This window comes from Cetorhinus maximus, chromosome 16 (assembly GCF_964194155.1).
Source record: "Cetorhinus maximus chromosome 16, sCetMax3.hap1.1, whole genome shotgun sequence".
NCBI classification, from domain to species: domain Eukaryota; kingdom Metazoa; phylum Chordata; class Chondrichthyes; order Lamniformes; family Cetorhinidae; genus Cetorhinus; species Cetorhinus maximus.
Genome location: NC_135894.1, coordinates 40,628,420 through 40,652,948, shown reverse-complemented (window position 1 = coordinate 40,652,948; position 24,529 = coordinate 40,628,420). Strand labels below are relative to the sequence as shown.

Below are 24,529 nucleotides of genomic sequence, written 5' to 3'. Positions count from 1 at the left end.
GTGGTGGTGGTACAGTGGTATACAGTTGGGAGGGAGTTGCCCTGGGAGTCCTCAACATCAACACTGAACCACATGATGTTTCATGGCATCAGGTCAAACATGGGCAAGAAAACATCCTGCTGATTACCATATACTGTCCCCCTTCAGCTGATGAATCAGTGCTCCTCCATGTTGAACATCACTTGGAGGAAGCACTAAGGGTGGCAAGGGCGCAGAATTTACTCTAGGTGCCAGATTTCAATGTCTATCAGTGGCTCGGAAGCAACACTATAAACTGAACTGGCTGAGTCCTAGAAGACATAGCTGCTAGACTGGGTCTGCAGGTGGTGAGGGAACCAAGAGGGAAAAACATACTTGACCTCATCCTCACCAATTTGCCTACCATAGATGCATCTGTCCATGACAGTATCAGCAGGAGTGACCACTGCACAGAGCTTGTGGAGATGAAGTCTTGCCTTCACACTGAGGATACCCTCCATGTTGTGTGGCACTACCACCGTGCTAAATGGGATGGATTTTGAACAGATCTAGCAACTCCAGACTGGGTGTCCATGAGGCACTGTGGGCCATCAGCAGCAGCAGAACTGTACTCAACCATAATCTGTAATCTCATGGCCTGACATATCCCCCACTCTACCATTACCACCAGCCAGAGGATCAGCCCTGGCTCAGAGTGCAAGAGGGAATGCCAGGAGCAGCACCAGGCATACTTAAAAATGAGGTGTCAACCTGGTGAAGCTACAATGCAGGACTACTTGCCAAGCAGCAAGTGATAGGCAGAGCTAAGCGATTCCACAACCAACGGATCAGATCTAAGCTCTGGAGTCCTGCCACATCCAGTTACGAATGGTGGTGGACAATTAAAAATTTCACTATAGGAGGCTCCACAAATATCCTGATCCTCAATGAGGGGGAGCCTCACACATCAGTGTGAAAGATAAGGCTGAAGCATTTGCAACAATCTTCTGCTAGAAGTGCTAAGTGGATGATCCATTCCAGCATCCTGTGGAGGACCCCAGCATCACGGGTGCCAGTCTTTTAGCAAATTCAATCCACTCCATGAGATATCAAGAAATGGCTGAAGGCACCAGATACTGCAAAGGCTATAGGCTCTGACAATATTCCAGCAATAGTACTGAAGACTTGTGCTCCAGAACTTGCTGCGCCCCTAACCAAGCTGTTCCAGTACAGTTATAATACTGGCATCTACGCAGCAATATGGAAAAATGCCCAGATACATCCTGTACACAAAGGACAATTCCAACATGGCCAATTACCACCCCATCAGTCTACACTCAATCATCAGTAAAGTGATGGAAGGGTCATCAAGAGTGCTATTAAGCAGCACTTGCTAACCTGCTCACTGACTCAAGTTTGGGTTCCACCAGGCCCAATTGACTCCTGACCTCAAGGCAGCATTTGACAGTGTGGCATCAGGGAGCCCTAGCAAAACTGGAGCCAATGGGAATGGGGGTAAAACACTCCACTGGTTGGAGTCAAACCTAACACAAAGGAAGATGGTTGTGGTGGTTGGGGGTGAATCATTTCAGTTCCAGGACATCACCTGCAGGAGTTCCTCAGGGTAGTGTCCTTAGCCCAGCCATCTTCAGCTGCTTCATCAATGACCTTCCTGCCATAAGCTCAGAACTGGGGATGTTCACTAATTGCACCATTCACAACTCCTCAGATACTGAAGCAGTTGATGTCCAAATGCAGCAAGAGCTGAACAATATCCGGGCTTGGGCTGACAAGTGGCAAGTAACATTTGCGCCACAAGTGACAGGCAATGACATCAAGAGAATCTAACCATTCATTCTTGACATTGAATGGCATTACCATCACTGAATGCCCTACTATCAACATCCTGGGGGTTACCATTGACCAGAAACTGAATTGGACTAGCCATATAGTGTGACCACAAGAGCAGTCCAGAGGCTAGGAATCCTGTGGCAACTAACTCACCACCTGACTCCCCAAAGCCTGTCCACCATCTACAAGGCACAAGTCAAGAATGTGATGGAATACTCTTCGCTTGCTTGGATGAGTGCAGCTCCAAAACAACACTCTAAGCTTGACACCATCCAGGACAAAGCAACCTGCTTGATTGGCACCCAATCCACAAACTTTCCCTCCCTCCACCACTGACACAGTAGCAGCAGTGTACCATCTACAAGATGCACTGCAGAAACTCAGCAAGCCACCTTAGATAGCACCTTCCAAACCCATGGTCGCTACCATCTAGAAGGAAAAACAATGCTGGAAAAACTCCACAGGTCTAGCAGTGTCTGTGGAGAGAGAAACCGTTAATGTTTCAAGTCCGTATGACTTCTAGAAGGACAAGGGTAGCAGGCATATGGGACACCGCCTGGAAGTTCCCCTCCGAACCACTCACCATCCTGACATGGAAATATATCACTATTCTTTCACTGTCACTAGTTCAAAATCCTAGAACTCCCTCCCTAACAACACTGGGTCTACCTGCACCACATGAACTGCAGTGGTTTAAGGCAGCTCACCATCTTAAGGGCAATTGGGGATGGGGCAATAAATGCTGGCCTAGCCAGCATGGCCACATCCCATGAATGAATAAAAATACTAGCCCTTCCCTTTTTCAGAACTGCACTCGTCCCGAGCACATGTACTACTGTCATAGCAAAAATAAGAGAAACTAAAACATGAAAGGAAAAAACAAAATGGGCGGCTGGAGTTTACAGTCAGAAATTATTGAACTGAGTCCAGAAGGCTGTCGAGTGCCTGAGTGCAAGATGAGATGTTCCTTGAACTCACGTTGAGCTTTACTGTATCCGTGTAACAGTGCAGCACGCCAGGAGCAAAGATGTCAGAGTAAGGTGGGCAATTAAAATGACAGGCCACTAGAAGCTCAGGTATGCTTGCAGACCAAATAGAGGTGTTTCACAAAGCGGTCGCCAATCTGCATTTGGTCTCCCTATTGTGGAAGAGACCACCCTGTACACTGTACAGGGAATATAGCAGACTAAATTAAAAGGTACACGTAAGTTGCTGCTTCACCTGGAAGGAGTTGTTTACAGCCTTGGATGGTGAGGAGAGATGAGGTAAAAGGGCTGGTGTAACATCTCCTGCGTTGGCATGGAAATGTGCCTGGTGAAGAGGAGGTATTGAGGATTGGACCAGGATATCATGGAAGGAAAAGTCCCTTTGGAATGCTGAAAGGGGAGGGTAGGAAAGACTTATTTAGGGGTTGCATCACACTGGAGGTAGTGGAAAGTGATCCATTGAATATGGAGGCTGGTGGGCTGGAAGGTGAGGACAAGAGGAACCCTACTGTCCTTCTGGGGAGGAGGGTAAGGGGTGAGAGAAATGCAGGAAATAAGCCAGATGTGGCTGCAGGGCTTGACAACCACAGTCTGGAAGAATCCTCTTTTGAGGAACAAAGGCATATCAAATGCTGCTGTATCATCAGAACAGATCTGGTGGAACTGGGAGAATGGAATGGAGTCCTTGCAGGGTGTGGGGAAGTGCAGTTGAGTAGCTGTAGGAGTCAGTGGGCTTATAAGGAATTAGTTGATGGCCTATGGTCAAAAATGTGCACAAGTCAAGGAAGGGATGGGAAGAGTCGGAGCTGGGAATGCGAAACTGAACTGAAGGGTGGAAATTGGAAGTAAAGTTAATTTTCCAATTCAGGGTGAGAACAGGACACTGATACAGTCATCGATGCACCAGAAAGAGTTGAGGGAGGGGCCCAACTAGGACTTGAACAAGAAATGTTCCACCTATCCCATAAAAAGATTTGCATAACTAGGACCCACATAGGTACCCATAAGCAACACCTTTTTTATTTGGAAGAATTCAAGAAGAAATTATTCAGAACAAGTTCAGCCAGGCAAAGGAGGGTAATCAATGGGAACTAGTTGGGCCTCCATGGTGAAGAGGCAGTTAAAGCTAGGAAACTGGAAACTTAGTGACAGAGAGCATTGGAAGAGTCACAGATGTGGGTGGGGAGAGACTGGACAAGGGGGAAAAATTGGAGTCAAGGCAGGAATCAGTTCAGTGCAATAGGGACAGGCTGAAATGATGGATTACCAGGACAGTCCTGTTTATCCTTCTTGGGAAGGAGGTATAAGTGAGCTTAATGGGGTTGGGGAACTGAGGTGGAAAGCTGTGGAGGGAAGATTACCAGAGGGAATGAGGTCAGTCACTGTTCTGACCTCATTCAAGATTATTCATGTGGTGATGCATGGCACTCACTGAGTGAATCTCAGCACGGTGAGAGCAGCAGGTTCGGTTTTTTTCTCTTATTTTTGCTTTCAGGCAGTAGCACACCTGCCTAGGCACATCTTGTTTCTTGACCCATCACCATTCCCTTTGGCTCTGTAACGCTAACTCTTCTGTCATTCAATCTCTCCTGCCTTCCACCCTATCACAGAATGACCTTTTTGTCCTTATCCCATCCACTCCTTGCTCAAAACCTATTTCATCTCTAACTTTCTCCAGTTCTGATGAAAGGTCTGAATGTTAACTCTGCTTCTCTCTCCATAGAATGAAGAGGCATATCCCACGGAGGAAAATTTCACGTGCAAGGCAAGCTACTCGTACTTTTCCTGATTATGGCAAGTTGTAGATGGGATCAACAGATGCAGACAGTGGGCTCCTGTTAATGCTCTTCAAATAAAAAACAAGGAAGAGGAGAGACAATTAATACATTTATGAAACATTTTTGTCCTTCTGTTACACTTTTGGCTTTTGCTGGTACCAAAAGTACAGTGCAAAGGCTGCTGTTGTGGGCCAGTGCCTGATTGAGCATCTCAGGAGTGATTTTGGTTTAAGGGTGCAGCAAATGTGAAGCCAATTTTCTGACTTCTCTTTTTAAACAACAGCAAGCCACCTTTCTCTGCATTCACCACTTCCCACCATAATTTTTGTTTCTCAAGGTGCTGACTCATACTGAAGTGAATAAGAGCTCTGGCTACTTGTGGGTACTGCACTCAAGTACACATTATACAAGACTGCAAACAAATTAATAGAATTAGATTTTTTTCTTTAGGTATAGTGTATTAATGCTAAGAGGTAACGAGCCTATGTGAAACCTTAAGACCTCAGTATGGAACGCAGTGTTGGGCTCTGCACTAGGAAGAATATCAAAGCTTTAGAGGGTACAATCCAGATTCACTAGGATGCTATCTGGTATGAGGCAATGGAAACAGAATTGAAAAATTGCCCATCTTTAGGATACAGATTACAGGAAGATATAATAGAAGTTTTTACAATTATGGAAGCATGGGACAAGGCAGAAGCAAACTGTTCCCAAAAGTTAAGGGGTCAAGAAAGAGGGGATACAAAACTAAATGCAAGATATTTACAAAGTGAGCAGGAGAAACTCTTTCAAGAGTTATAAGGCTGTAGGTTATTGGTTGAGGCAGAAACTATCTAAATTTTCAAGTTCAGATTATATTGGTGGATAAAGGAAAAGTCTTAAATGGATATGGGAACAAGGTGGATAAATATCCAAACTATTTGCTTGCTTATAGGGTAAAAATGGGCAGACTGCTTGGGCCCAATGATCTGTTCCTGTGTTGTATTTGCAATGTATTTATACGTATTGGTAGTGCATGAAACACTGGAGGAATGATTTTAAACAGCATAAAAATGCTCCTTTCATTTTTTGTGAAGCCCAAGAGCGAGCCAGGGGGTTGGTAGAGGGAAAGGAAAATTAGGGAGAAAGTGGAGGGTGCATCAGGACTCATGTTTGTTATAAGACATAATGACAAAGTAATTGATTCATTTTGTTATTTCACCTTTACAGTCAGAATCAGAAGATTTCTTGTTTAAATATTTGAGAAAAGCTAATCTTATGGTAGTAATTCACAGGAAATGGTCAAATGGCCTAATCCTTCTCCTATGGCTAACGAACTTTCTAAGCTGCTGCAGCTATCATGATAAATATTATCAATGCATAATTAAGTGCACAATTCTGCACCCATTCCATACCAACACTAAAATGCTGATGATCCACTTTTGTTTAGCTTTTGCAGTCATAGTATTTGCATTTTAAAACAGCATAATTATTTTTTTACTGATATGTAATGTTAAAATCCAGAAGTATCACTGGGCTATTGCGTAAGGGCTGACTGCAGCAATGGTCAATTCAATCATTTCAGTAAACCTAATTAAAAGCAATACCATTGAATATTGTTTCCTATGTTGTGTAATTTGATAATGTTGAAAAACTGGTTTTCAAAAGGAAAACATTAGGAGATGCATAATTCCTTTTTAATTGGGGATTCAGAAAAGCAGGACATGGATTCAATAGCATTCCATATCAGTCAAAGAGAATTTGCAGGGTTGTGTGGGATTAGGTGAACTATTCTTGTAGAGAGCTGGCATGGATGCAATCAGCCTTCTGTGCTGTTATCATTCTATAATTATAGATTGGTAGGCACATTTAACTTTCACTAGCTGGTCTGATTTTTTTTTGATGCTTCCTGCATTTTTAATATCTCCTTTAACTAGTTTAGAAAATTCCTATGCTCCTCCCAGAGTTTCCTGTCTGCCCTCCTTCTCCCTGTAGGCTTCATGCTATTTGTTTTTTTTCCATATTCCCATTTGAATTGGCCAGATTCATTCATTTTTGAATGCTTATTTAACTTACTTATTTTTCTTGGATATAAACTTATCTTGGTATGCAACACATTTGTTTAGAAATGTTATGTTTTTGTTCAAACTGATATCTTTATCAATTTTAATTTAATTAAGCTAATTTCTTATTCCTTTTGAAGCTTAGTTGTGAAGTCAATTATTTTTGTCCCCAACTTTACTAGTAGCAATTGCTATCTTTTATATCTTCTGGTCTCTACAGGCTTCAATTTTTGCAGTTTAGATGTTATCTTGATTACTTGTCAGGACCTGATTTAGGTGAGACATGAATGGAAACAGAATCTATTTCTGCTCTCCTTTTTCACATCAAACTATGTCACAGAAAATAATTTAAAGTATCAGATTCAACAAACTTTGTTTTAGTTGTTGCCAAATCTCATTTATTTTGGCTTTAATATTGAATCACAGACACTATGGCCTATGGTTTGGGCACAGTCAAGGTATATTCCCTCAAAAGGGAAAGGGTAGGGCAAACCAATCCAGAGCTCCCTGGATGAAAAAGGAAATTGAGAACCAAGCTGAATACAGAAGGTTCAGAGGAGAGGTGGCAAAGCAAAGAGGACTATAAGACAAGACTGGCAGCCAACATAAAGGGGAATCCCAAAGTCTTCTATAGGCACATAAATAATAAAAGGGTGGTAAGAGGAGGAGTAGGGCTGATTAGGGACCAAAAAGGGGGTTTGCACATGGAGGCAGGTGTTAAATGAATACTTTGTATCTGTCTTTACCAAGGAAGCAAATGCTATCCAGGACATGGTGACAAGAGGAGGAAACTGTGTCACTAGAAGGGTTCAAAACTAATAAGGAGGTGGTATTGGATAAACTGTTGGTACTTAATTTGACAAGCCACTGGGACCAGATGAGATGCATCCAAGGATACTGAAGGAAATGAGGGTGAAAATTGTAGGGGCACTGGCCATAATCTTGAGTCTTTTCTAGACTCGGGAGGTGCCAGAGGACTGGAGAATTGCAAACATTACGCCATTGTTTAAAAAAGGTTGTAAGGATGAACCCAGGAGTTACAGACCAGTCAGTTTAACTTTGGTGGGGAAGCTTCTGGGAACAATTATTCAGGACAGAATTAATAGTCACACGGAAAAATGTTGGTTAATTAGTAAGAGCCAGCATGGATTTCAGGGAAAATCACATTTAACTAACTTGCTGGAGTTTTTTTGAAGAGGTAACAGAGGGCTGATGAAGATAATGCTGTTTGATGTGGTTTACATGGACTTCCAAAAGTCATTTGACACAGTGCCACATAACAGACCTGAGAGAATTTATAGCTCATGGAATAAAAGGGAATGTAACAATGTGAATACAAAATTGGCTGAGTAATAGGAAACAATGAGTAATGGATATTTTAGTCTGGAGGAAGGTTTGTAGTGGTGCTTCCCAGGGGTCAGTATTGGGATCCTTGCTTTTCCTGATATATATTAATGATCTTGGTGTGCAGGGGACAATTTCAAAGTTTACGGATGATCCAAAACTTGGAAGCAAGCACTGTAAATTGTGAGGACAGTGTAGAACTTTAAAAGGGATTAGACAAGTTGGTGCAGTGGGCAGATAGGTGCCAGATAAAGTTAAATGCCGAGAAGTGTGAAGTGATTCATTTTGATAGGAAGAACATGGAGGGACAATATAAAATAAGGGGTACAACTGAAGGGTGTGCAGGACCAGAAGATCTGGGTGCATGTGTCATAAAAGGTGGCAGGACAGGTGGAGGGAGCAGTTAATGAAGCATACTGTATCCTAAGCTTTATTAATAGGGCATAGAGTACAAGAGAAAGGTTACGCTGAACTTGTATAGGACATTAGTTAAACTTCAGCTGGAGTATCGTGTACAGTTCTGGGTGCCATACTTTAGAAAGGATGTGAACGCATTGGAGAGAGTGCAGAAGAGGTTTACAAAAATGGTTCCAGGGATGAGAACCTTCAGTTATGAAGTTAGATTGGAGTCGTTGAGAGTGTTCTCCTTGGTGAGGAGAAGGTTAAGAGGAGATTTGATAGATGTACTCAAAATCATGAGGGGGCTTGACCGTAGATAAGCAGTGTTCCTGCTCGTAAAAGGATCGAGAATGAGAGGGCACAGATTTAAAATAATTTGCAAAAGAAGCAAATGCAATGTGAGAAAACACTTTTCACACCAAGTGGTTGGGGTCTGGAATGCATTGCCTGGAAGTGTGGTGGAGGCAGGTTCATTCAAGGGGGTGTTAGATGATTGTTTGTTTCTATTTAAATAATGTGCACGGTTATGGGCAAAAGCAGGGGAATAGCACTGAGTCATAATACCCATTTGGAGAGCCAGTGCAGACACGGTGAGTAGAATAACCTTCTTCTGCACTGTGTAACAATTCTGTGGTTCTGTGACCTGCTGTGAGCAAAATCACATTAATTTTGATTTTACATAAACTGCTCTGCACAGGATTAAACCTCTTAGATACCTCAGTCTGAATTATTTTGAACTGAACTCACTCCTAAAGTGCAGTGTTGGAACTAATAAAAAACCATTACTGGCAGCAACTGTTAAAAATAGGTTCACTGCAGTCTCTTGTTACAAAGGAGGGTACTACTTTTCTTTTAAAATAGTATTCCATTTTTTCCTTTTTTTTTTACCTCATCATTCCTGAAAGCAATGGCTCATTTTGACTCGTTCTATAGGTAGCATTGGCTTCCATGAATCTTGTCAAGTGTTCCTTTTTACCAGCAAGTCCTGATTCCACCATGGAATTTAGTGGCAAACTATGAAAACAGTACAGCTTTTCAACTAATTGTTCTAATTCTTCAAACTTAGAATTTTAATTAACAGAGACTTTAAATACACAACCAGCAACATCCTTTTGATTTGAGGTAGTGCACCAAAGCCAACTCTGTTCCTACTAGCTCTGCCTAATTTCAAAGTACATATCATTTCCCTCCTTCCAGAAAACCTCCGATAGAAACAAGGAAAAAATGTCAGTATTTTTTCTCATCAAAGTTTCATCACAAATTCACTAGGTAATAGCCTCAAAGCATCAGAGCTTCTCATGGCACGTAAAAACAGAACTCCAGAAGTGATTTAGTATCATAGTATTTGCTGTAACTGCTTCCCATAACCTTGTTGTGACTTTGGCTGCAGTCAGGTACGTTTGTTGCATAAATATCATGCAACTACCTAGTTCATACAACATAATTTTTTGACAAACATTGGGCGCTGGCAATGGGGTAGCAGTGTAAACTCAATTTAAGTGGTGTAAGGTTCTGCTTCATGGAAAGGAGGTTGTGGGTTTATGCAGTTTTGTTTTACCTGTTTTCAATAACACTATTCGGTAGGCATTTATTCAAGTTGCTACTGAATTAGTTATTAGAAGGCTTTACCTGACCTGATTTTCCTGCTCTCTCTATGGAAAGTATCTGAGCTCTGTTGAACTGCCAGAAACGCTAATTATAAAACTTCACAACACTGAGTTGCCAGATAAACTCTATCACTGGAAAAGTCCAAAGTCCTCCTGGAATAGAAAAGTTTGGCTCCTTTCAGTGCAGAGAAATGCACATAAATCTGTTTATATTGTACAGTTTGACATTCTACATTGTCTTAAGACATAAATGAAAATTGCTGAATAAAAAGACATGCTGTTGAAACTTTTCATCTTGCACTCATCAGGTGAATAGAATACCAAATGTAAAGGGAACAACAATTTACACTGTATGAGAAGAGTACTGATTGGTTGGCAGATGGATTCTGGTAGAGGTATTGCCAAGGAGATAGCACTGGTTGATGGTAACTGACAGTTAAACTGCCAAGCATTGTTTGAAATTTAAATCGGGCAGCTTGACTGGTTAAGGCATTGCCCCAAGGAATGAGTCAGCAAATGGCTGTTACTTATTTTTTTGCTAAAACAGGCACAATATGTGTACATGTTCTTTGTCTGCCAAGAACAGGGCCCTAAGTATTACATGTAGCTTCCAGTATACCCAAATGCACCACACTGCGAGCTTGACTAACTATCTTAAATTGGTTGTCAGCATAATTCTTAGCGTACTTGAGAATTATTTAGCAAATATTGTCAAATCGCATCTATTGTTGGACACTTGTTTTGAATTTTGCAAGCACAGGCTGATTGGGTACAGTCCGTTGCAAACAGTGGAAGGGACACGTTGTTTGATACAATCTGCCAGTCTTTGGGACATATGGCCTACATACCCAGCATTACATTGGCACTGAAATTCATATACCACATTACTCTTTTTGGCTTGATGACAGCATTGTTAGTGGCAAATACCACTCATGTTGCTAGTGCAAAGTAGCAGTGTGAAACCTGCTGTTAAACTGTTGATCAAATTTGAGATAGCTTGCCATTCCAGGGTAATGAGGTCAATTGGGCATTTTTCAGGGCTGAAAGTGACTGCCTTAGGCCCGTTCATGTGCGATATACAGTGTGAAATAATTTCATCAGGGTAGCCATTATCCTGCAGGATGCTGTTGATGCATTCTATTTCGACATCATGCTTGCATGGTGAGTAAATGGCTCTATTTCCAAGGTTGTCGCTAAGGCCAATCTTATAGTGCATGGGACTAAGAATCCCAATGTGTATACTGACCAGTGAAGGCAGGCTTGGTAGAGATCCCCCTGGCAGATTTCTCAACTAGTGTCAAGGAAAAGGAGTTGATTTGACTGCTCCGTTTCAGGCGAATTTGAGCACAGGATGGAGCCCATTAAGATATAAGGAAATTAAGATTTAAATCTGCATGTCTTACATATATAGCAAATGAATCATCCACATTGCATAAATATATAAGGGGTAGGATGTCAGGTGCCATTCCATCAGAGACACTTTTCTCATGGAACCTAACAAAGATGTTTGAGCTGGACCTAGAGGGGATCCCATGGCAACACCTATTTGGGCATGCATGGTGTCATTAAAATTGAACTCAACTGCATGAGTTGCAGAGTTCATACGTTCGAATGAATACTGATTCATGCAATGATAAGTCTCGATCATGATATAGTGCTGCAGCACAAATATCTATGGCTTCCTTAAGTGGACAACATAAGTGACAGCCATTTGCTGGTTCATTCCTTGGGGCAATACCTTGACCAGAGTCAAGCTACCTGGTTTAAATTTCAAACAACTGGTGCATTCTCCAAGGCAACACTCTCCAATCAGCACTCTCTTCTCATACAATATAAATTGTTGTTCCCTTTACATTTCATAATCTTGCAAATTGTCCTGAGTGCAAGATGAAAAGCTTCAACAAAAATGTCTTTTTTTTTAGCAATACTCAAGTTCTGTACTATCAAATGACTATTTGTAAATGAAAACCAAGTAGACAAAACAATTTTTTGATAATTCCCCTTTCACTTATATTACCATACAATTGTAAAGAACTGATGCATGTCCACAATATTTTATTGCTCAAGTATGTCATTCATTTCTTAAATTTATTGCTCAAGTTGTTTGTGCACAATTCCCAACACTTCCAGTTTTTTGAGCAAGTTGCATCCACTTCTAATGCATTTAACTAAATTGTATGAGTTCTACTGCTATTACCCATGCTATTTGAGAAATGTGAGCAGACCACAGAGTTATACAGCCTGTTTGTATTGCCTTTTGTATTAGTGAAAGCAGACCCTGTGTCTATTTTAATACAGGCAGACTGGTTTTGCCATTGGATTGTAACTGCAAATTAGTTTTTTCTCCCTAATTTAGAAACCTGAGTCATTTCACCATCTCTTTTCCAATATATACAATTAAAGGCTGTTAAACAATAAATTTATCAGCATTAAAAAGTCACTGCGCTTCAAAAGTAATTAATGTAATGTGCTTTGGGACATCATGAAAGGAGCTATTCAAATGTAAGTTTATACTTTAATGGTTGTTCCCAAATAAGCAGTTAATTTGGGGTGCAGCAGTGTAGTGGATAATTTACTGGACTCATAATTCAGAAACCTGGATGAAATCTAAAGGGTGGAAATTCAAATCCTATCACGGTGGTTTGAGAATTTAATTTCTGTTCGGAAAAGCTGGAAATAAAAAGCTGGTATCAGTAAAGATGACAAAAGAAGCAGTTGGATTGTTGTAAAAACCCAACTGGTTCACTTTCCTTTAGGGAAGGAAACCTACCTATGCAGTTGATCTATACATGTCTCCAAACTCACCATGGGTATTGGCCCTCTGAAGTGGCCTAGCAAGTCATGCAGTTATATTAAACTTCTACATGCAGTGATTCAAGAAGCCCCACCACCACATTCTAGGGGCAACAGGGGATGGACAGTAAAAGTGGTCTTGCCAGTGATGCCTATATTTCAATTTTTTAAAGAGAAATGTGAATAGAGTGACAAGTGGTACTTACCAGTTCTGTGAAAAACTGGTATCGCACTTTTTCACCCAAAAGTCTATGATAGCAAAAGACTAGTTTTTATAATCTCTTATTTTTAGCATGACCATTACATATGAATAGGGCTTTAAACTAAATAGGGTGGGGAGTGGGAGGTGGGTAGAGAATAGGGGACAGGCGAAGGGACATTTGGAAATCCTAAAGAGAAGTTGAGACATTAGAACAATGCAGTGATTTGAGTAAAGACAAGCAGAGTGGGACAGGAAAGGATAGAATTTAACAGTAATGTGTAATGCAAATAATAGTAAAGGCTTTTCATGCGAAAAGCATTCACAATACAAGAGGTGAACTAACGGCAGAGAGATAAATGGCTTAGATTTAATCATCATTGCAGAGACATGGTTACAAGGTGACCAAGTTTGGGAAACAAATATTCCAGGTTACACAACATTTCAAAAATATAGACAGAATGGGAAACGAGGGAGAGTTCTGATAATAAAGGATAACAAGGACAGTAATGAGAGGATCCTGGTTCAGAAGATAAGGAAGCAGAATTAATGATTGGAGATTAGGAATAACAAAGGTTAAAAATATGCTGGTGGGATTAGTTTATATGCCCCCTAACAATAACTGTAATAGGGCCAATTAGCTCAAGTTGGTTAGAGCGCGGTGCTTGATAATGCCACTGGTGCAAGTTCAGTCATCAAACTGGCTGCAGTAGTTCTTGGGTCCTGGCTCTTCTGCTTTTCCCCATTGTGATATCATAGCATCATATAGCCATGATGAGTAACCCTCAGATAACGAGGACCCTACATAAAGAGAGAGAATGGTGGTTTGATGTTGGATAGTGCATTAAGCAAGAAATAACTGGGGCCTGAAACAAAGGGAATCTCTAATAATGTGGGAATGTAATAAGTTGGGGGGTCTTAATCTTCATAATTGGTGAAGGAGGTTTGGAAGATGAGTTTGTAGATAGCCTTTAACAGTTTCCTGGAACAATACTTTGTGGAATTAACTAGTGAGAAAGCTATTTTAGATCTAATAGGCAGGGTTAATTAATAATCTCAAGCGTAAAAGGTTCAATAGGAAAAGTTGATTGTATTACAATTTAACTCCACATTAAGTTTGAAAGCGACATATTCCAGTCCCAACCAAGAATCTTGAACTTAAACATTGGTATGAGGGGAGAGCTTCCTAACAGCGATTGGCTGATGAGGCTAAAAGGCATAGTGGTAAAGAAACAGAGGGAAACATTTGAAGAAACAATTCAAACTGTTCACCAAAAATACATTTGATTTATAAAAAAAAATCTCAAAGATCCATTTGTGGCTTATTAGGGAGTTAAGGATAGTATTAGATTAAAATAAGAGGCTTATGTGGAAAACATTAGTAGTAAGCCTGAGGGTTGGGAGTGTTTTAGAACCCAGCAAAGGACCTCCAAAAAATAGGATATGAAAAGAGCTTTTACAAGTACATTGTTCTGCCCAGGAGACAGGAAGTATAGATATATCTACTTCCCCTGGCTACTTTATAAAATTAGTTTTTTGGTTTTTCAAAATAGACAATTACTGGGCTGATAAAACGATTGCAGCTGGTTTCTGGAAGCTTCTGAGCAGTATGAAAGCAAACAAAGGCTAACACCTCAAATCCCCTGGAATGTAACACACCTTGCATCATATAAACATTCCAGCTAAGACAACACAAAGGGTAATAGATAAGTCTGCACCAGCCAGCTCTAAGCAAAGGTAGAGCTATTTGACTCTAATCTCCAATGTTGTGCTAATGGCACCACCATTACCTGCTCCAAAACACAATGGATTTCAACCAGGGACCTCGTTAACAGAATAGCTCAACCTGAAACTACCCTGCCACATGACCAAAACTTAAGCTGTCTGAATTTCTTTATACAGCTTTTGAATTTTATCTTCAGTTAGTTAAACCTCCAAAGAGAACCAGGCTCCAGGCTAGCAGCCTGACTTTGACCTCCATCACTTTGTGATTTCCAGAAAGAACCCTGTATTTTGACTACAGAGTGAACTAATTTCCAGGATACAAGAATATTTTAAAAACAAAAAGCTAAAAGCTACTGCGGATGCTGGAAATCCAAAACAAAAACAGAATTACCAGGAAAAACTCAGCAAGTCTGGCAGCATCAGCGGAGAAGAAATCAGTTAACGTTTCGAGCCTTCATGGCCCTTCGGCAGAACTGCAGCATAGTTTCAACAAGGGAGAAATATAAATTGGTTTAAGGTGGGTGGGGAGGGGGGGGGAAGAGACACATTGAGGGTGTGGTGTGAGCAGATAATCAAAAGATGTCACAGACAAAAGGGTCAAAGAGGTGTTGAAGGTGGTGGTCTTTGTCTGAGAAAAGTGCTAATTAAGAATGGAAAACAGGATATTCAAAGTACAGCTCTAGTGGGGGTGGGGTGGAAAGACTAAAGGTTTTAGTTTTAGATTTAAAAATAATGGAAATAGGTGGGGAAAGAAGAATCTATATAAATTATTGAAAAAAAAGCGGGTGGGGGGGAAAAAAAACGGGGTGGGGATGTGGGGAGGGGGAGTTTAAGATCTAAAGTTGTTGAATTCAATATTCAGCCCAGAGGGCTGTAAAGTGCCTAGTCGGAAGATGAGGTGCTGTTCCTCCAGTTTGCGTTGGGCTTCACTGGAACAATGCAGCAAGCCAAGGACAGACATGTTGGCAAGAGAACAGGGTGGAGTGTTAAAATGGCAAGCGACAGGGAGGTTTGGGTCTTTCTTGCGGACAGACCGCAGGTGTTCCGCAAAACGGTCGCCCAGTTTGCGTTTGGTCTCTCCAATGTAGAGGAGACCGCATTGGGAGCAACGAATGCAGTAGACTAAGTTAGGGGAAATGCAAGTGAAATGCTGCTTCACTTGAAAGGAGTGTTTGGACCCTTGGACGGTGAGGAGAGAGGAAGTGAAGGAGCAGGTGTTGCATCTTCTGCGTGGGCATGGGGAGGTGCCATAAGTGGGGGTTGAGGAGTAGGGGGTGATGGAGGAGTGGACCAGGCTGTCCCGGAGGGAACGATCCCTACGGAATGCCGTCAAGGGGGGTGAAGGGAAGATGTGTTTGGTGGTGGCATCATGCTGGAGTTGGCGGAAATGGCGGAGGATGATCCTTTGAATGCGGAGGCTGGTGGGGTGATAAGTGAGGACAAGGGGGACCCTATCATGTTTCTGGGAAGGAGGAGAAGGCGTGAGGGAGGATGCGCGGGATATGGGCCGGACACGGTTGAGGGCCCTGTCAACGACCGTGGATGGAAAACCTCGGTTAAGGAAGAAGGAGGACATGTCAGAGGAGCTGTTTTTGAAGGTAGCGTCATCAGAACAGATGCGACGGAGGCGAAGGAACTGAGAGAATGGGATGGAGTCTTTACAGGAAGCGGGGTGTGAAGAGCTGTAGTCGAGGTAGCTGTGGGAGTCGGTAGGCTTGTAATGGATATTGGTGGACAGTCTATCATCAGAAATTGAGACAGAGAGGTCAAAGAAGGGAAGAGAAGTGTCAGAGATGGACCATGTGAAGATGATGGAGGGGTGGAGATTAGAAGCAAAATTAATAATTAAAAATTATTACCCGCATGGGCCCCAGCTATGCCTGTCTCTTTATGGGGTATGTGGAACATTCCTTGTTCCAGTCCTACTCCGGCCCCCTCCCACAACTCTTTCTCCGGTACATTGATGATTACTTCGGTGCTGCTTCATGCTCTCGTCGGGACCTGGAAAAATTTATTAATTTTGCTTCCAATCTCCACCCCTCCATCATCTTCACATGGTCCATCTCTGACACTTCTCTTCCCTTCCTTGACCTCTCTGTCTCAATTTCTGATGATAGACTGTCCACCAATATCCATTACAAGCCTACCGACTCCCACAGCTACCTCGACTACAGCTCTTCACACCCCGCTTCCTGTAAAGACTCCATCCCATTCTCTCAGTTCCTTCGCCTCCGTCGCATCTGTTCTGATGACGCTACCTTCAAAAACAGCTCCTCTGACATGTCCTCCTTCTTCCTTAACCGAGGTTTTCCATCCACGGTCGTTGACAGGGCCCTCAACCGTGTCCGGCCCATATCCCGCGCATCCTCCCTCACGCCTTCTCCTCCTTCCCAGAAACATGATAGGGTCCCCCTTGTCCTCACTTATCACCCCACCAGCCTCCGCATTCAAAGGATCATCCTCCGCCATTTCCGCCAACTCCAGCATGATGCCACCACCAAACACATCTTCCCTTCACCCCCCTTGACGGCATTCCGTAGGGATCGTTCCCTCCGGGACAGCCTGGTCCACTCCTCCATCACCCCCTACTCCTCAACCCCCACTTATGGCACCTCCCCATGCCCACGCAGAAGATGCAACACCTGCCCCTTCACTTCCTCTCTCCTCACCGTCCAAGGGCCCAAACACTCTTTTCAAGTGAAGCAGCATTTCACTTGCATTTCCCCTAACTTAGTCTACTGCATTCGTTGCTCCCAATGCGGTCTCCTCTACATTGGAGAGACCAAACGCAAACTGGGCGACCGTTTTGCGGAACACCTGCGGTCTGTCCGCAAGAAAGACCCAAACCTCCCTGTCGCTTGCCATTTTAACACTCCACCCTGTTCTCTTGCCAACATGTCTGTCCTTGGCTTGCTGCATTGTTCCAGTGAAGCCCAACGCAAACTGGAGGAACAGCACCTCATCTTCCGACTAGGCACTTTACAGCCCTCTGGGCTGAATATTGAATTCAACAACTTTAGATCTTAAACTCCCCCTCCCCCCATCCCCACCCCGTTTTTTTTCTCCCCCCATCCGCTTTTTTTTCAATAATTTATATAGATTCTTCTTTCCCCACCTATTTCCATTATTTTTAAATCTAAAACTAAAACCTTTAGTCTTTCCACCCCACCCCCACTAGAGCTGTACTTTGAATATCCTGTTTTCCATTCTTAATTAGCACTTTTCTCAGACAAAGACCACCACCTTCAACACCTCTTTGACCCTTTTGTCTGTGACATCTTTTGATTATCTGCTCACACCACACCCTCAATGTGTCTCTTCCCCCCCCCCCCCCACCCACCTTAAACCAATTTATATTTCTCCCTTGTTGAAACTATGCTGCAGTTCTGCCGAAGGGCCATGAAGGCTCGAAACATTAACTGATTTCTTCTCCGCTGATGCTGCCAGACTTGCTGAGTTTTTCCAGGTAATTCTGTTTTTGTACAAGAATATTTTGCCTCTTCAACGGACTCAACCTGCAACCAAGCTCCTAGGACCAAGACCAAAAAGTCTGCCAGACAGAGCCACCTACCTTTCTTAGACATTGATTCTGGACTCACGTGAAATCATAATTCTTATTTTCATCATGGTCTTGACCCTGAACCCCTTTCTTTCCCTTTATCCCTCTTATTGTATGAATGCAAAAGGACAGATGTTGTGAAGCCATTTCCCTCGTTGTGTGAGAGACTAATTTAATTAAACTGAAGACAGTCAGACTGCAAGGTTTGAATCATCAAACAGGTTAGGTGTAAAAACAGGCATTTTGAAATGAACAAGCTAACATTTGCATTGTAGAGAAGTTGAGGATGTTTGAATTTCAAAGAGGAATTAGAAGGTGACAGGGGGATCTTGGAGGAGATCATAGGTAAACAAGTACAGGGGAAACCATGTTTTATTGACTCAAAAGCAAAGTCAAGATGGAAACATGAAATATATTTGGAAGGGTGAGTTTCAACAATGGATTTAAAGATAAGAAGGGGATAAAGTATATTTAAAGAAAGATTGAAAGCTGTATGGGAGTGGCCATGTGAGATCTTTAACAGTGTACTAAGGTATCAGCTTCCAGCCACCCCAGAGAAGTGCTCACTTGTTCTAGAAAGCAAGGTTTTGTGAAAAGCTTCAGAATTGTCGAGTGAGGAAGAGAAGCTCTGAAATACCCCTCTTATAGAACAGTGGGTGCCTTGTTGTGATATTACTGGATGTTTTATAGATTAAGAATCTCTTTGGACTGTTGCCTGGGAAAGGGTGTCTAGTTAAGTAGAAATCTTTTAGGAAATGTTAAGACTAAATTTAACTGTGTAGTTGAAATCTTGTGTTTTTTTTCCCTCTTGTTAAGTGTTTTTAGTTAATATTTAGAATCTCAAAGTGGTAGTGGAATCTTTATTTCTGACTTCAGTGCAAAAACAAATTGCAAATCATTGTGATAGCTTGGGCAAGTTTCCCTTTGGGATTTGGTCAGCCTGGCAATTACCACCTGCCATATCATAACTGAAAAATAAACTTCCCCTCTTTTACCTTATCTCGAGTTTGCTGTGGGGTTATTAATAGAGGGTTGGGGAAAGCACGCCACCACTTAAAGGGGAGAATCAAAACCTTTGTTTACAGAAGGGTAGTGAGTAGGGAAAATCAGGGCTGTTTAAATTAACCTCCCTCCTGTCCATAACAACAATATAGAAAGAAGAGTAGCTAAAGTGAATATTGGCCCCTTAGAGGTTGTGATAGGAGAAATTATCATAGGGAATAGGAAATGGGAGAGACATTGAACAAATATATTTTGTGTTCTCACTGTAGAAGACACAAACCAGAAATGGAGGGCAACCAAGTGGCAAATAAGAGTGAGAAGCTTGAGGTAATTAAGACAGCAGAGAAAAAGCATTGGAGAGACTTATGGGACTAGAAGCTGAAAAATCCCCAGGTCCTGACAGCCTATATCCTAAGGTTCTAAAAGTGGTAGCTGCAGAGAAAGTGGATGAGCTGGGTATGATTTTACAAAATTCTCTAGATTCTAGAACTGGTTAGCAGTTTGAAAGTTAGCAAATGTAACCTTGTTATTCAAGAAAGGAGGGAGAGTAAAACTACAGGTCAGTAAGCCTGACATAAGTTGTTGGGGAAAATGCTAGAATCTATTCTTGAGGATACAAAATCATAATATGATTAGATTAAGTCAACATGGCTTTACAAAAGGAAAATCACGTTTAGCAATTTTTTTAAGGAGCTATTTGAGGATGTAATTAGTAGGGTAGATAAAGGGGAAACTAGCTGTAAGATTTCCAAAAGCTACTCAAGGTGCCACACAAGGGTTAATACACAAGATTAAGGGCTCATGGAGTTGAAGGTAAAATATTAGCATGGATCAAGGATTGGTTAACAGACAGGAAGTGAAAAGTAGGGACAAAAGGGGCATTTTCAAATTGGTTGGCTATAACTAAAGTGCTGCAAGGATCAGTGCTGGGCCTCAGCTATAGAAAATCTATATTAATGACTTAGATAAAGAGACCAAGAGGAATGTATTTAAATTTGCTGATGATCCAAAGCTAGATGGGAATGTAAGCTGTGAGGACACAGCCTGCAAAGTGATATAGAGGGGTTAAGTGAGTGGGTAACAAGGTGGCAGATGCAGTATAATGTGGGAGATTGAGAAATTATTCACTCTGGTGAGAATAGAAAAGCAGAATATTTTTAAAAGGCATGACAATTGTAAACATTGATGCTCAGAGACTTGGATGTAATCACATAAGGAACACAGTATTTGTATGCAGGCAAAGCAAGCAATGAACAACACTGGAGTTTAGAGTAATAGGCGATTTGATTGAAACATAAGATCCTGAGGGGTCTTGACAGGGTGGATGTGGAGAGGATGTTTTCCCTTGTGGGAGAATCTAGTGCTAGGGGTCACTGTTTAAAAATAAGGGGTTGCCCATTTAAAACTGAGTAAACTAGGCCTATATTCTTTTGAGTTTAGAAGACTGAGAATCAATCTCATTGAAACATACAAGATTCTAAAGGGGCTTGACAGGGTGCCACAGAGGTTATTTCCCCTTGATGAGGAATCTAGAATATGGGGTCAGCCATTTAGGACTGAAGTGAAGGGAAATTTCTTCACAAAGGATTGTGAACATTTGGAATTCTCTAACCCAGAAGGTTTTTGGATGTTCCATTGTCAAATGTGTTTAAGGCTGAGATAGACAGGATTTTGTCTCAGGAAATCAAGGGATATGGAGAGTAGGCGGGAAAGTGGAGTTAAGGCAGAAGTTCGGACATGTTTGTATTGAATGGCTGGGCAGGCTCAGGGGATAGTATGATCTACTCCTGCTCTTATTTCTTATGTTCTTACATTCTTAAAGTCTACGCTTTCATTTAACCTAGATTTATTCCTAACTAAGTTGCATTAACTTCTGAGAAATGTGTATTACTAGGCATAAGCAGCCCATTAAAGCTTCCTAATTTATTATTTCCCAATGCCAGTTATCTGTATTGGAACTTTAATTCAAATAGTGTGTCATACTTCCAGGTAATTACTTTGAAAGAATGACCTTCAGTTTTACTGAAGGTTTGTTGGTTAGTTCATATATTAAAGCATCATATGAAGTTATGAATTCTGGTTCTGAATACCAAACCTGTAATTGTATGCGAGCACACCCACTGCCAGTATTCAAATAAATCTTTGTCTGTTACAGTGTCATACTTGGTCCAGTCCAAACTGTCAAAAGTATGAAATATTTCATCCATGTTAAATTCATATCAAATTCCAGGGCTATATTTGCATGGGAGGAAAGGGCAAGAGGAAAGAGTTGTACACAGTTGACCCCACAAATGGGGCTGGATTTTACAAGAAGGTGCTGGCCCTGCCCCATCACCTGGAAAGTTGGGGGGCGAGCCCACCTTTGTTGGCCCAGGAAGCCACAAAAAATTTTGCATAGCTCAGGCAATTAGTTGCCCAAGGTCACAGCTCCCACCACCATAAAGCAGGATGTCTTGCCTCCAAGAGTTTCCAGCCAATCAGATGGTCAGCAGCTCTCCAGTCCCAGCAGTGTCACCCTGGTGAAGGGAGGGGAGGGAGAAAGAGAGGAGGGATTAAAACATAGGCAGCATCCTTTCCACTGGGGGAGCTGCCTCTATGGGCCACAGGGTGCTGAACAGGGGAGACCTGCCCACATTCCCATGGCCACAGCCAGGTCATGCCTCACCACGAGGTGTGGGCAACCTCTGTCGCTGGTAAAATACTAGTGACAGTGGGAGGTAGCCATTAGTAGGCCACTTAAGGGCCTCAACTGACTTAAGGTGGGCTGCCAACACAGCCCATCACAGGCCATGGGCATGGCACCCCATGCTATTCCACCTGATTTTACGTCACTAGCACCCCGCCCGCCTCCAGCCATGCATATTTGGTTATTTATAGTCAGCCTACTATAGGAAGATAAATCATTGAATATTGACGGCTTGAGAATAAAGGCTACTTCATTTTACAGATTCTGTATCATTGGAAAGGCTACATTTGATTGTCATTCTAAAGTTGTATAAGAGTTTAAATAAATTATGTCATTCTGTATTTAAATAACAATGTATCTTGCTTTCTAGCATATTTCCTATTGGAATTTACAGTCAAGATCAGAAATTGACAGCATATTAGCGCAAATACTTTGTGCCTTTGAGCACTGGTTTATGCAAACTTAAAGCTGATGTCATTATATTTGTGTACATCCTACACACAGAAGAATGTAACATCGACAGCTTTATTACAACAGCCCACCCATCTGAAAACTCAATGAAAAAGGGACATTAAGCCTGATGTTACAAGGGTTGATGTTGAAAATCTCCATATGAATTAACCAAAAATCCTCCAGCAAAATTGAAAGAATTTGAAACAATGAGAACATTTGAAATAAAATCAAAATACTCAGATCAGGCAGCATCTGTACAGAGTTAACATTTCAGGTCGAGATGACCTTTCATCAGGATGTTAACTCTTTCTCTCTCTGCAGATACTGCCTGACCTGCTTGAGTATTCTAGCAACTTTTGTTTTTAGTTCAGATTTCCATCTGTGGCATTTTGTTTTTGTATCAGAATATTTGAAATGTTTGGGAACACTGGAAATGGAGAATTTAAATGTGATAATTTAATCAAACTCGGTTTCCAGTTAATGTAAGGTTTACAGTGTACATAGTTTTGATACTCAAGTTACACCAGTGCTGCTCTGAATATTCAAATTAACTTACCCCAGGAATGTGTGTATAACTCGCATTGCTGGTGAATGGCATAACTTTCTGGTGGAATAACAGTAGGACTGACATTGAAGAAATTTGGGGCCAAGTAAATTATCAAGCCACCAGGAGTTAGCAGAACTCTTGTTGTAGTTTGCTAGTCACAGATTCATCAGACATTCTTTAAGTTCCTTTCTGGCAAGGGAAATCAACCATGCTGGAAGTTAATTATACATTTCTTGACAGTGTCGTCAAGTGTAATAATGGCATGTGATGAAATTCAAATTTTGCCTGGTTTTTTCAGTGCAATAATGGCATAACAATGAGTGTTAAAGCAGAGGTTCCCAAACTGTGTACTGTGAACCCCAATGGGGTTGTAGAGGTCATATTTGGGGTTGTAGAGGTCCCCAAGCAGCAATTGCAACTGTGGAGAGGAGACGACCCAGTCCAGAGGCACTGACAAAACAGCACTGGGCCCAAAGAATCAATTCTGCTAAACCGCATGGGACAGATGGTGAGCCCAAAGTGCTCTTTAACATCAGAAAACATAGACTCAGACGCTTACAGCACAGAAGGGGGCCATTTGGCCCATTGTGTCCGTGCCAGTCAACTAAAATCTGACTACACTAATCCCATTTTCCAGTGCTTGACCCATAGACCTGGCAGCTACGGCAACGCAAGTGAACATCTAAATACTTAAATGTTACAAGAATTTCTGACTCAACTACTTTTTGTGGCAGAGTTCCAGACTCCCACCACCCTCTGGGTGAAAAAAATTTCTCAAGTCCCCTCTTCGCCTTCTACCTCTTATCTTAAATCTATGTCCCCTGGTTATTGACCCCTCGAATGGAAAAAATGCCTTCCTATTCACGCCATCTATGCCCCTCATAATATTATACACCTCTATCAGGTCCCCTCTCAACCTTCGCTGCTCCAAGGAAAACAACCCCAGCCTATCTAATCTAATAGCTCAGACCCTCCAGCCCAGGAAGCATTCTGGTAAATCTCCTCTGCACCCTCTCCAGTGCAATCACATCCTTCCTATAATGTGGTGACCAGAGTACTCCAGTTGTGGCCTAACCAGCGTTTTATACAGTTCCAGCATAACCTCCCTGCTCTTGTATTCTATGCCTCGGCTAATAAAGGCAAGTCTCCCATGTGTCGTCTTAACCACCTTATCTACCTGCCCTACCTTCAGGGATCCGTGGATATGCACACCAAAGTCCCTCTGATCTTCAGTACTTTCCAGGGTCTTCCCATTCATTGTGCATTCCCTTGCCTTGTTAGCCCTCCCCAAGTGCGTTACCCCTCACTTTTCTGGGTTGAATTCCATTTGCCACTGCTCTGCCCACCTGACCAGTCCATTGATATCCTCCTCACTATTTACCATCCTACCAATTTTCGTGTCATCCGCAAACTTCTTGGTCATACCCTCTACATTTAAGTCCAAATCACTTATGTACACAAACAGCAAGGGCCCCAGCACTGAGCCCTGCAGAACCCCACTGGAAACAGACTTCCAGTCACAGAAACATCCCTCTACCATCACCCTCTGCTTCCTGCCTCTTAGCTAATTTTGGATCCAATGTGCCACTTTGCCTTGGAT

The 24,529-nt window shown here is 42.0% G+C and overlaps 1 protein-coding gene across 7 annotated transcripts in view; it reads right to left on the bottom strand.

Moving 5' to 3' along the window:
* caska (calcium/calmodulin-dependent serine protein kinase a) overlaps positions 1-24,529 on the bottom strand; it is a 515,992-nt gene that overhangs the window by 89,220 nt on the left and 402,243 nt on the right. The window lies entirely within an intron of this gene.